The sequence below is a fragment of the Spinacia oleracea genome, chromosome 6, assembly GCF_020520425.1.
Source record: "Spinacia oleracea cultivar Varoflay chromosome 6, BTI_SOV_V1, whole genome shotgun sequence".
NCBI classification, from domain to species: Eukaryota; Viridiplantae; Streptophyta; class Magnoliopsida; order Caryophyllales; family Amaranthaceae; genus Spinacia; species Spinacia oleracea.
Window position 1 is genome coordinate 13514933 of NC_079492.1, and position 10818 is coordinate 13525750.

Here is a 10818-nt window from a genome sequence, read left to right on the forward strand (position 1 = left end):
CCTTAAGGGCGATCCTAGTTGGTCAAGCTTAAGGCGGATCCGGACGTGCTGTGGACTATCTACGGAGGGACGACACTTGGAGTCCTAAAGACTTTTTCTTGTTCGGTTCGGGCGCAGCTAGGGAAGGCACGCAACAAAGTGTATGCATCTAAACTATGCTAAATGATTATGTGTAAATAATATGCTTTCCTGGCTTTATGGTTTTTCCGCATGATTTATGAATTGTCATATGTATCATAACCTAACAAAATCATTACAATTTTTAACAAAATATAAATATAAAATAATTAATGCAATAATAATTGGACAATCAGAGTAATCACACTTGCGAACATTCTTCATCAATGGTAAAATGAAAATTCCCATCACACTCAAATCAATGGCCCTGCATATTTGAAGAAACTCGCCGCCCTTCCTTGCGACGCCTCATCCGACCACCCAAAGTCGCCGCCCTTCCTTGCGACGCCTCATCCGACCACCCAAAGTCGCCGCTCTTCCTCGCAAAACCGAGCCGCACCTCCACCGCCGAAACTCTCCGCCCTTTCTCGCAGAACCAAGCCACACCTCCACCTCCGCCACCTCCACCTCCACCACCGCAACCGCGGCAAAAAAAACCTAAAATCAAAAACCTAAATTCACCTAAATTAATTTCAAAAATTAATTTGAAAAATCAAAACCTAAAATAACTGAAGAATAGAGGAGAGATGAAGGAGAGAGATGAAAGAGTTACCTAATTCCGAGACAACGCCGCCGCCGTCCTCGCCATTTTCAGTTCCGCCAACCTAACCACCACCGCCGTGGATTCCGTCGCAAAGCGATTTCGCTTCACTCTTCATATTCCTTCTTCAGCTTCCCCACCAAAGACGTTGAAAAAAATCAACAAAATTTATCAAAAACCTAACTAAGTGAAGAACAGTGAAGGAGAGACTTGGATAGAGATTGAAGAATTACCTCAACGGCGACCTAACTTCCGCAGTTTTCCGATCTACATCGAGCGCCGCTACTCCATGTGGATCTAGGTCTTGCGTCGCCTTCGGCATCTGAAAACCTACTTCATCACTGTTGCTTCGCCATATTTCAACGGTGGTGTGGCTGCGATGGAAGGAGGAAGAGAAGAGAGAGAAAATGAGGTGGGAGGAGGAGAAGAGAGAAAAATAGCGTATTGCGTATTGCAGGAGAAGAATGAAGGAGAGAGAAAAAATATCTACTTATACTGCGCGTGAGGCCACGCGCGCGTGGTTGACTCACTCGGTCTTTCCTACACGCGCCCGTAGGGCGGTCCTACCGAAAAGCTGCTGCATCAAGAATAGAAGATACATCAACTAAGAACCAGAAATACATCAACTAAAGCCCATAGATACATTAACTGAAAACCATAGATACAACACATAATGAATGCAAGTACATCGAGTATACATCATCAATGGAATACCTTTTCTTGGGCTTTACTAAGCTGCTCAACACCATTTTAAGGTTGAATTTTGATAGCAACATGCCATCAAGTTTCAGTGAAAAAGTAAAGAGAAGGAAGAAGGACATCATACGTGAGAAGCGTGAGAAGTATCTTATACCATCAGATTGATTAGATCTAATGGCTACAAATATGCGCGCTGTCATTAATGGATGTATGGTAAATAGGGAGTACATATTTTGAAAAATCTAAATGAATATTCGCGCTACGATAGCTGGTAAACATCCCCAAAAGACACGTTTCTATCTCCTATCTCTTTCCCCTCTCTCCTCCAAAATCAGACAATTAAGCAAACCCAGAAAACTGAATTTGGAGTTCAGATTCAATTTAGGGTGCAACATCACTTAGATTTTCCAATTAATTTCTCCAATTGATTGTATGGATTTTTTCAGTTTTATTTATAAAGGAATGAAATTGATGTATCTCGAAGTTAATTACAATGTATTCATAATGTACTCGTGATGTATCTGCCATGGATATTTTTAGGTGGAACTAGCATGGAAAGTATTATGATTACACGATAGTAGTATTAATTAGGGATGTATAACAACAAAAGGAATTTGATTTGTTAGTGTATCTGATCTGAAGATAGAGGAAAGAGAAAGAAGGCTTGAGGTTTTATTTATCAGAAAGAAGACTATGTTTTGATGTACCTGTAGCTGTATTTTGATGTACCTGTAGTTCTTTGTTGATGTATTTGCATAGGTTAGTTGATGTACCTATGTTCTTCTTCCATTTGAATGATTAAAGCTTTAATTCCTCTAGCAACTTAATGTTGATAGAGGAAAAAAGGGAGAGAGAGAAAGCAAGATATTCTTAATAAAGGCTTTCCTCTAGGCGTTGTTTTATTTATTTGATGTTACAGGAGTACATACTTGCAGTCTTGCATATTAAACAAGATAATACTCCGTAATTGGTTTCTTGACGTGGAAAGTAGAGTACATTACTTGATGTGCCATTAGTAAAGCAGTAACACCGAATTAATTTACTCCGTCGGATTGCATTATCTAACGATTGATATTGTTTCTCACGTTTCTCACCGTAAGATCACTTTCTCACCGAATCCCTCCCCTATATATATAGACTTGCACTCAAATGAGAAGTGGAGTTAAAATAGGAAGAATGATAAGGTATCTGAACCACCGAATCAATGGTCCAGATTAAATTCGGTTTTCTTTTTTCCTTTTAGTTTGTTATTCATCTTCGATCTCCTTCCTTTGTACTTAGCTTCCATAGCTGAACTTCAATTTTCTCTCTCCTTCGTTTTCAAGCATTTAACCATGAAGACCAACACCCTCAACCTCCTCGTTTTTCTCTCTCCTCTCCTCCGCCCAACCAGCCACCACTTCACCACCGTGAACAAAAAATTCAAAAAATCAAATACAAAATTGCAAAAATACAAATAATTAATCAGAAATACTATTAATTGAATCAAGTTATACAATCTTGTCCCATTATGACCAAACCATGTCTGACAACTCAAACCTCCCAAATTCTCACCGTCTTCCTCTTATAAAATAAGAATCTGAAATCAAACCCCAAAATCAAAGAAATTATCTTGACAGAAAAAAAATTTAATTACACATCAAGTAATCAAAATGAAATATTAAAAAAAGACAATTTAACCAATGGAGCTAGCACCATCATAAATCAACGAGAAGCAAAATAATCACATAAAATTTTGAAATAAAATAGCAACTATCATCATTAATGGAGAAGACGGAAGAATTTGGACGAATTTGCTCATTTAGTACAAATGAACAAAAAATAATTTGCTCATTTTCACAAATGAGCAATAAAAAGTACTCATTTGTGCAAATGAGCAAAAAAAAGTACTCATTTGTGCAAATGAGCAAAAAAAAAATACTCATTTGTGCAAATGAGCAAAAAAAATTACTCATTTGTGCAAATGAGCAAAAAAATTACTCATTTGAGCAAATGAGCAAAATCAAATTTACTTATTTCCACAAAACTTCCCGTATCATCCCTTTCAATACCATGTTATTCTGTTGAAATGGCTGGGCTTTGTCACCGCGAATTCGATCTCAATAATTTTGATCTAATTGGGAAACCAAAATCCATAATTAAGCTCATGTATTTCAATTGTGTTTTACGAAAATCTAAAAGTTGAACCTTGAGGGTATTGAAGAAAGCAAGAATTCACTTGATCAATCACCATAAACCAATCAGGTAGATGAAACAATAATTCCAAGAAGGGTACGACAATGAGAAGCTTGATCTCATTTTGTTAATTGGCAGACAGACAAATATCAGAGTGATACACATTTAAAGAAGATGATTCTCAGATTTAAATAGGAGAGATAATTATAAAACTAAATAAATCATAGTAGCAGTTGGATATTTATGTTGTTGCTTAATTGATTGATTAGAAATGGAGGGTAAAAATGGAGGAGAGAGAAAGAAGAGGCAATAGTTATTTTAATGGAGTAAAGAGAAATAAGGGGTTTGATAAATGAAAGATGGAGAAGACTGAAATATGGAGGAGAGAGAAAATTGGTGGTGGGGTTTTATTTTATTGGGGGTTTAAAGGTTCAATCTTTTGGAGCATGCCTTCGTCATTGAATGAAACAATCTTGGTTGATTTTGTTTGTTATCGCACATGCGAAAGATTGGCCGTCGAATTGGTTTAATTGTGTGGCCAAGACCCCTTCTCATCCTTCTCATCATAAGGATCTTCTCATTGGAGGGTGACCCTATATATATATAATTGTAGTTTTGAATTGGGTTTTAATTACGTTGCTTACATTTTTTCTGTGATTATTCTTCCTTTTCCTGTATACCTGCAATTTTTATGGTTCAAAGTGATGAGATTAGATGATTTACCTAGTGACCTACCACTTTGACCAACAGTGTAAATGAGATCGTTGTCCAGATACAGTGCTGTAGCTTATAAATAGTGAGCTATCCTTAATGAGACGAATAGCCAAAATAACTAAAGCATCAAAAGTATCTGCTAAGAATTAGATCAGGTAAGAGGAGTTACAGAGAATAGCAAGAGTAATTAGCAGAAACCAGATATGATGTATTATTGATCAGTGTAATCAATCAACGCAACTCACCTTCTTTCGAGAGGAAGGCAGCTCCACTAAGCACCGTGGTTCCACACTTTTCAGGGACTGCTCCACTAAGCACCGTGGTTCCACACTTTTCAGGGACTGCTCCACTAAGCACCGTGGTTCCTTGCAGTATCCTAATGAGACAAATAGCCTTAATGAGATTCAGGGACTGCTCCACTAAGCACCGTGGTTCCACACTTTTCTGTTGTATCTGCCTCCCTTCTCCCCTCTTTGTTCTATTGTGGCGTATGTCCCTTCCTTCTTCTGGTATAAGTCTGCAGTACATGAGGATTAGGGGAGTTCATTGCATGGTGCTATAGCTTATGTTCTAATTGTTAGAGTTAGAGTTACTAATGTTTGATGAAGGGAGTAAGTTGATGGGCATTTATAATGCAGATGGGTCTGGGCGGGAGTTAAGCTGATTGAACATTTCCAACAAGCTACAAATATACTGAACATAATTTAAATCTAAATGTTGTCTGGTATCATCTTCAGCAATACCATTTATGTGTAACCTTACTGTTCTTTGTAGTTTTACTAGCATGGCTAGACATAAGATAAAGCTTGTTTTGGTATGACAGTTCTATCGTATACACTGTTGGACCATGGGATTATCCTCTCTGTAGTCTGTATTACTGAACTTTGTATGGGTATTTTCAACGCTGTATTTATGAGAACTACTCCAAAAACGGCATTGCATTTTCTGCAACGTGAAACCAAATATTCGCACTCTTAAGGCAGAATACCTGATAATCAGTTTATAAGGTATGAGACAGAAAAAAGCACATGCATTTAAAATTATAAACCCAGCACAAATGCACTTTCACAATGGCTAAATTACAATTCCAGAGTTGTTTGTTAGCAACCAATGCACCATAATTGCACATTACTCCCGGTTTTGTGTAAAGGTCCTTTAAACTTCACTCCGAAACTACCCTAACAAACTCAGCGGGATAGGACTTCCAAATTACAAAAGGCGGCAGTCTTTAGCCTTTATTCCTTTAATAACTGCACAGGTTGCCAAATAGTGTAGACCCCGTTATTCTTTTCAACTATGCTTATAAGGATGTTTTCAGCCTCTCTTTCTAATCAGTATACTTAATTAAACTTTACGTCACATTGTAACTTCTCATTGACACCATGTTGATGTAAATGCACCTCTTACTTCTATGCACATGAATCTCCATACCCAAAACGCTGGGTAAGCCTAATTCTCAGAGAATCTAAAAGCCACTAATTTGCAGACTTAACTATACATCAGAAGGCCCGTTATTATATTACTTCTCGAAATCTTCACAGCGAACATGACACATATACATTAGCAACTTGCTGACTAGGAAGGAACTATATGAAAGACAAAAGGAGCGGAATTAAGAAACTATGCAGAATTTATTTGTACTTATAATTGTAAGGGAATTCGTGTGGAAGGAAAAGGAATGACATGAAAGCCTCCTTTACTAAACTGTCACTTTTGTAATCTTTTCTTTGCCCCCAAATTGTTTGAATGGGAAAGAAAAGAAACTCAATAATTACTGACCAAATAATAGAGTCTGCAAAATTCCTCAAGGCAAACATTACAACCAGTGTTGTAATGCAACATCATCTACCAACAGTTCAAAGAAATCACAACCACATCAACAACGCTAAAACAGTGAAGAATCCCTAAAGAAAAACAATTAATCAACTACAAACAGCCAAATAAATAACAAATTAATCAATAAGTTCAACAATCAAACAATTTCAACCATCAATCAAGACCTAAAAATGCGAAAATCATACGAGAGAGGAAAAGAAATAACAAATTAATCAATAAGTTCAACCATCCAACATTTTCAATCAGTAATCAAGACCAAAAAAACATGAAACTAAAATGAGAGAGAAAGAGGAAGACCTCAACTTCGGATAATTGCAAGGAAATCCCAGATAAATCCACCATTCTCGGTGTTATAGGCGGTGTTGAAAAAGAGCAAACCGCCGGTGAGATATGCGAAAAACCTTGCGCGGAGGAGAGAGCAAGTTACCGCCGGTGAGATATGCGGTGGGAGTTGAAAAGCTTTAGTTACCGCCGGTGAGATATGCGGAGGAGAGAGCAAGAAACGTTTTCCGATGGCCGCGCAACGAAGGAACAAACAGAAGATGAAGAAGGGAGTTAATTGGGGTAAGATTTGTGTAGAAGAGGGGAGAAATTGGCGATGGAGATTCGAAGGTTTCACTGGATATTTTTTCTGGAATTCAATCGATCTAGATATGCGTCAATTTCACTTGCATGGACCCGGTCTACCATAAGATTATCATGGACCAGGGTAATTAGGTAATTTTAACAGTGAGTAAATTATAGAAACTGTAGGTTCTGTAAAGTAACTATATCTCCAGAATAATAACTATGAACATAATAATGATAAGAATAACTATTCTATCCAAAGAGTAACTATATTATATAGAAAAGTAATTTTAACTGTAAAACAATTACTACTATATATTCATTCTTGCAGACAAAAAGAGTAAATTATAGAAACTATAGGTTCTGTAAAGTAACTATATTTTCAGAATGGTAACTATGAAATAAATAATAATAATATAGTAATTTCGATGAGAACAATTATTCTATCCAAAGATTAACTATATTATATAGAAAAATAAGTTTAGCTGTAAAACAATTACTATATTATAAAAATAAACAATATGATATAGATGGTTTAGAGGTCATATAATAATTTTTTCTATTATATATCACATAATTACTGAAATATAAAAGAGTAATTATATCAAAAATAACAGTAATTATAACTCTTGAACAATAATAAAAAAAACATTAACTACTTGGTTAGTTGTTTTAGCTACGACATTCTAATTCTTTGCATCTATTAAATAAACCATGTTAAACTCAAATGTTTTTTGAACTAAAAAATACTAATCGACACGTCCACGTGGACCACGTCTCTTTTTTCCACCAACACATCATGTCCTTCCTCTACTACGTTCTTGGTTTCCATTGTTGTCAGGATTTTCTTCTTCTCCTCCTGGTTTTGTTTTCCTTGCAGAATTTATTCTTTGCACGATTTCAATTCTGGGTGCATCATCTTTGTATTTCTGAATCAATAATATTTAAACTAAGTTAATAATTTAACATTTAAATATGAAAAAAATAACATAGTAACTATGTAAAATGTGTATTTTCTATTATGCATCATATAATAACTCTTACAATTAACGATGGTAAAATACTTGCAGAATTGCATATATAGTTATTGTTATTGTTATAGTCATATAGTTACTGTCAAAATAATATAGTCACTTTTATTAATAATAACATGGAGTACACAGAAAGATCATAAAAAGAACATAATGATAAGATAATAACTATTAAAAATATATAGTTACTATTATACATGATATAGTAACTCTTAATATTAATGATAGTCATATACGAGTAAGGTTGTAGATATAGTTATTGTTATGATCATATAATTATTGTGATCATAACATAGTAACTCTTATTACTAATAACATAGAAGACAACAAAGAACATGAAAAGAACATTATAATATACATAAAAAACTATACCAAACATATAGTTACTATAATACAAGATATAATACCTATAAATATTATTGATGGTCATTTAGTCACAGAGTTGCAGACATAGTTGATGTGATAATAATATAGTAACTCTATCCATAATACAGTAACTATATCATTAAAAATATAGAATAACATAAAAACATGCACATAACATAATAAACTAACATAGTACCTATTTCAAAAATATAGTAACTATATAAAACGTACAATAACTATTAAAGAAAATAAACATATGGTAACAAGTCATGATAAAATAAACATAATATCTATTTCAAACATATCGTAACTATATAAATAATATAGTAACTATATAAATAATATAGTAACTATTAAAGAAAATAAACATATGGTAACACATCATGATAAAATAAACATAGTACCTATTTCAAACATATAGTAACTAATATAATAATATAGTAACTATTGTACACATATAGTAACCATTATAATCACACAACAACTAGCTTAACACATAATGACTATTATTATAATATATATAGTAACTATTGTACAAATATAGTAACCATTATAATCATATAGTCACTATCTTATACTCTAAATAACATATTACATAATGTAATCATATAGTCACTATGTACACATATAATAGATCCAATCACATAAAAAGATGGTTACTATCTTAATGGTTACTATATGTGTACAACCGTTACTATATGTGTACACATATATATTACAAATTACATTTCGAATTATAATCATATAGTCACTATCAAATAGATCCAATCATAAGAATTATAAGATAATTACTAAAAAAATCGAACAAAACCTAGAAATTTGGGCTAAATTTTGAAAAGCTTAGAGAGAAAATGAAGAGAGAGAAACTGAAAGAGAATGAACAGAATGTAGATCTGAAATTTTGAAAAATAAAAAAGTTTAAAACGTATATAAAGTGGGCTAGACACAAATCGCATTAAAACTCTTCAAAACACATAGTAACTCTTTAAAACACATAGTTACTGTAATACGCATATAGTTACTATTTAAAATTACAAAATAACTGTCACGTGACAGTTACATATGTTACCCATAAAATTACTCCGTTGCCCTGGTCCACGCTAAGTTAGCATGGACCAGGTTTATATTAGTGTAAATAGATCTGCGTTGTACAAGGAGGAAATGAGTGAGTGTTTGAAATTAATTGACAAGCGCTGGAGTTTATTCCCCTAATTGCAACTTGTACGGCCTCTACGCGCTGCGAATTATCTTTTTTTTTAAAAAAAAATTGTTTTTTTCGCAACTCAGGGTCAATGAATTCGCTGCGAGTACCTCATTTAATAATTGACCCGCGTTGACCAAACCTATTTTGCAACCCATATGACTTGCGTGAGTTGCAATTGATGAGTTGCAAATGATACTTTTTCTACTAGTGCTAAAACTATCTACTGAAAGCAACCACCCAGGTTTAAGAATCCTTTCAAATCAGGCCATACATCTAACGGAAATCATGTGAATATCAGAGTAAAGAAGAATTATTATCACCCTTTAGTTCACATAAAGTAGCACCAACCCCAACCCCAACCCCAACCCCAACCCCTCTTAATGTTTAAACTTTGTGACACTCATCAAAACTACAGAAAACACTAGCTGTCATGACTGTTGTGGTTGTGCTCGAGTTCACTGCAGGTTAGTATTTTTGCTTTCTTGACAGCATATCAGTTTGATTTTCTAGGGTCTATTCAGTATTATTGCCTTCAATATTCTAGATTTCTACTTTTCCTGTTCTGAAATCATGTTTTTAGTTTTCAGAAACAATCTGAGAACTCAGAATGATAAAGGAAAAATTCCAAATTCTCTTTTTCAGATGTCAAATTTTGTATGTAGGTGTTCTTTATTACTCCTATTTATTTTGTGAAATTATTGTAGGGGAAACATTGTGCAAGGGATTGAACAGAGGACTCGGGACAGTTTTGGTCGGATCATTGGCATTTTTCATTGAGTTTGTTGCCAATGAATCTAGCCAGGTCTTTCGCGCTATCTTCATTGCATTTGCTGGTTTTTTTTATTGGTAAGTTATTAGTATTCATTTAATCCAATCCAATGCACATCTTATTCTTTTTACAAACAGATTACTGATAGATATGTTGGTGTTTGGAAGGAACATCAGCTAAGTTAAGAAAGTGGGGGAAACTTGACATTATTCATGTCAAAATTTCCCAATCATGAGTACGGAGTATTAATTTTATACTATGTAGAGTTCTTCTTATATGCAAAACTTTCGGATTTTTCCGAGTTAGGAAACGTGGATAACTTTGAGAAAAGAAAAAGGAAAATGCAAGGTGAAAAATGACTACAATATCAAACAAGTCTTCTAACTTTCTTTTAATTTTCTTTTATTGGAGTTTGGATATGGACAAAAGTAGGAAGAATTTATTTCCTTATGCACTTGATGCTTATGTTAACACTGATCTGGTTTGCTTCATAGTTCGAAAACTGGTTCCAAAACAGAATATAAACTGAATCAAAGGTCGAAAAGCTTGTCAGTATATGGAGGAATAAAGCAAGGTGGGAAGTTAATGGCACAAGCAGAAGTTAATTCACCAGAAATGACAGTAACCATAGATCCCAAAAACAACCATACATACCATAACCACAACCATGGCAACGGCGAATCCAACAATATTAATACCAACAACAACAACAATAACTAGGAATAGCAAAACATACTGT

General features: G+C 34.3%; 1 long non-coding RNA gene across 4 annotated transcripts; it reads right to left on the reverse strand.

Moving 5' to 3' along the window:
• Positions 1-271: 271 nt before the first annotated feature.
• LOC110805345 (uncharacterized) lies at positions 272-6795 on the reverse strand. 4 transcript variants are annotated; one of them, XR_008923482.1, is made up of 7 exons: positions 6440-6795; positions 4552-4823; positions 4316-4442; positions 1209-1292; positions 952-1092; positions 731-849; positions 272-629 (listed from the first exon to the last, which is right to left on the reverse strand). It is a non-coding gene; the product is annotated as an uncharacterized lncRNA (long non-coding RNA). The 4 variants fall into 4 exon arrangements; XR_008923480.1 differs by lacking the exon at positions 4316-4442; XR_008923481.1 differs by lacking the exon at positions 4316-4442 and having other exon boundaries at positions 731-843; positions 1209-1295.
• Between the last annotated feature and the right edge of the window lie 4023 nt (positions 6796-10818).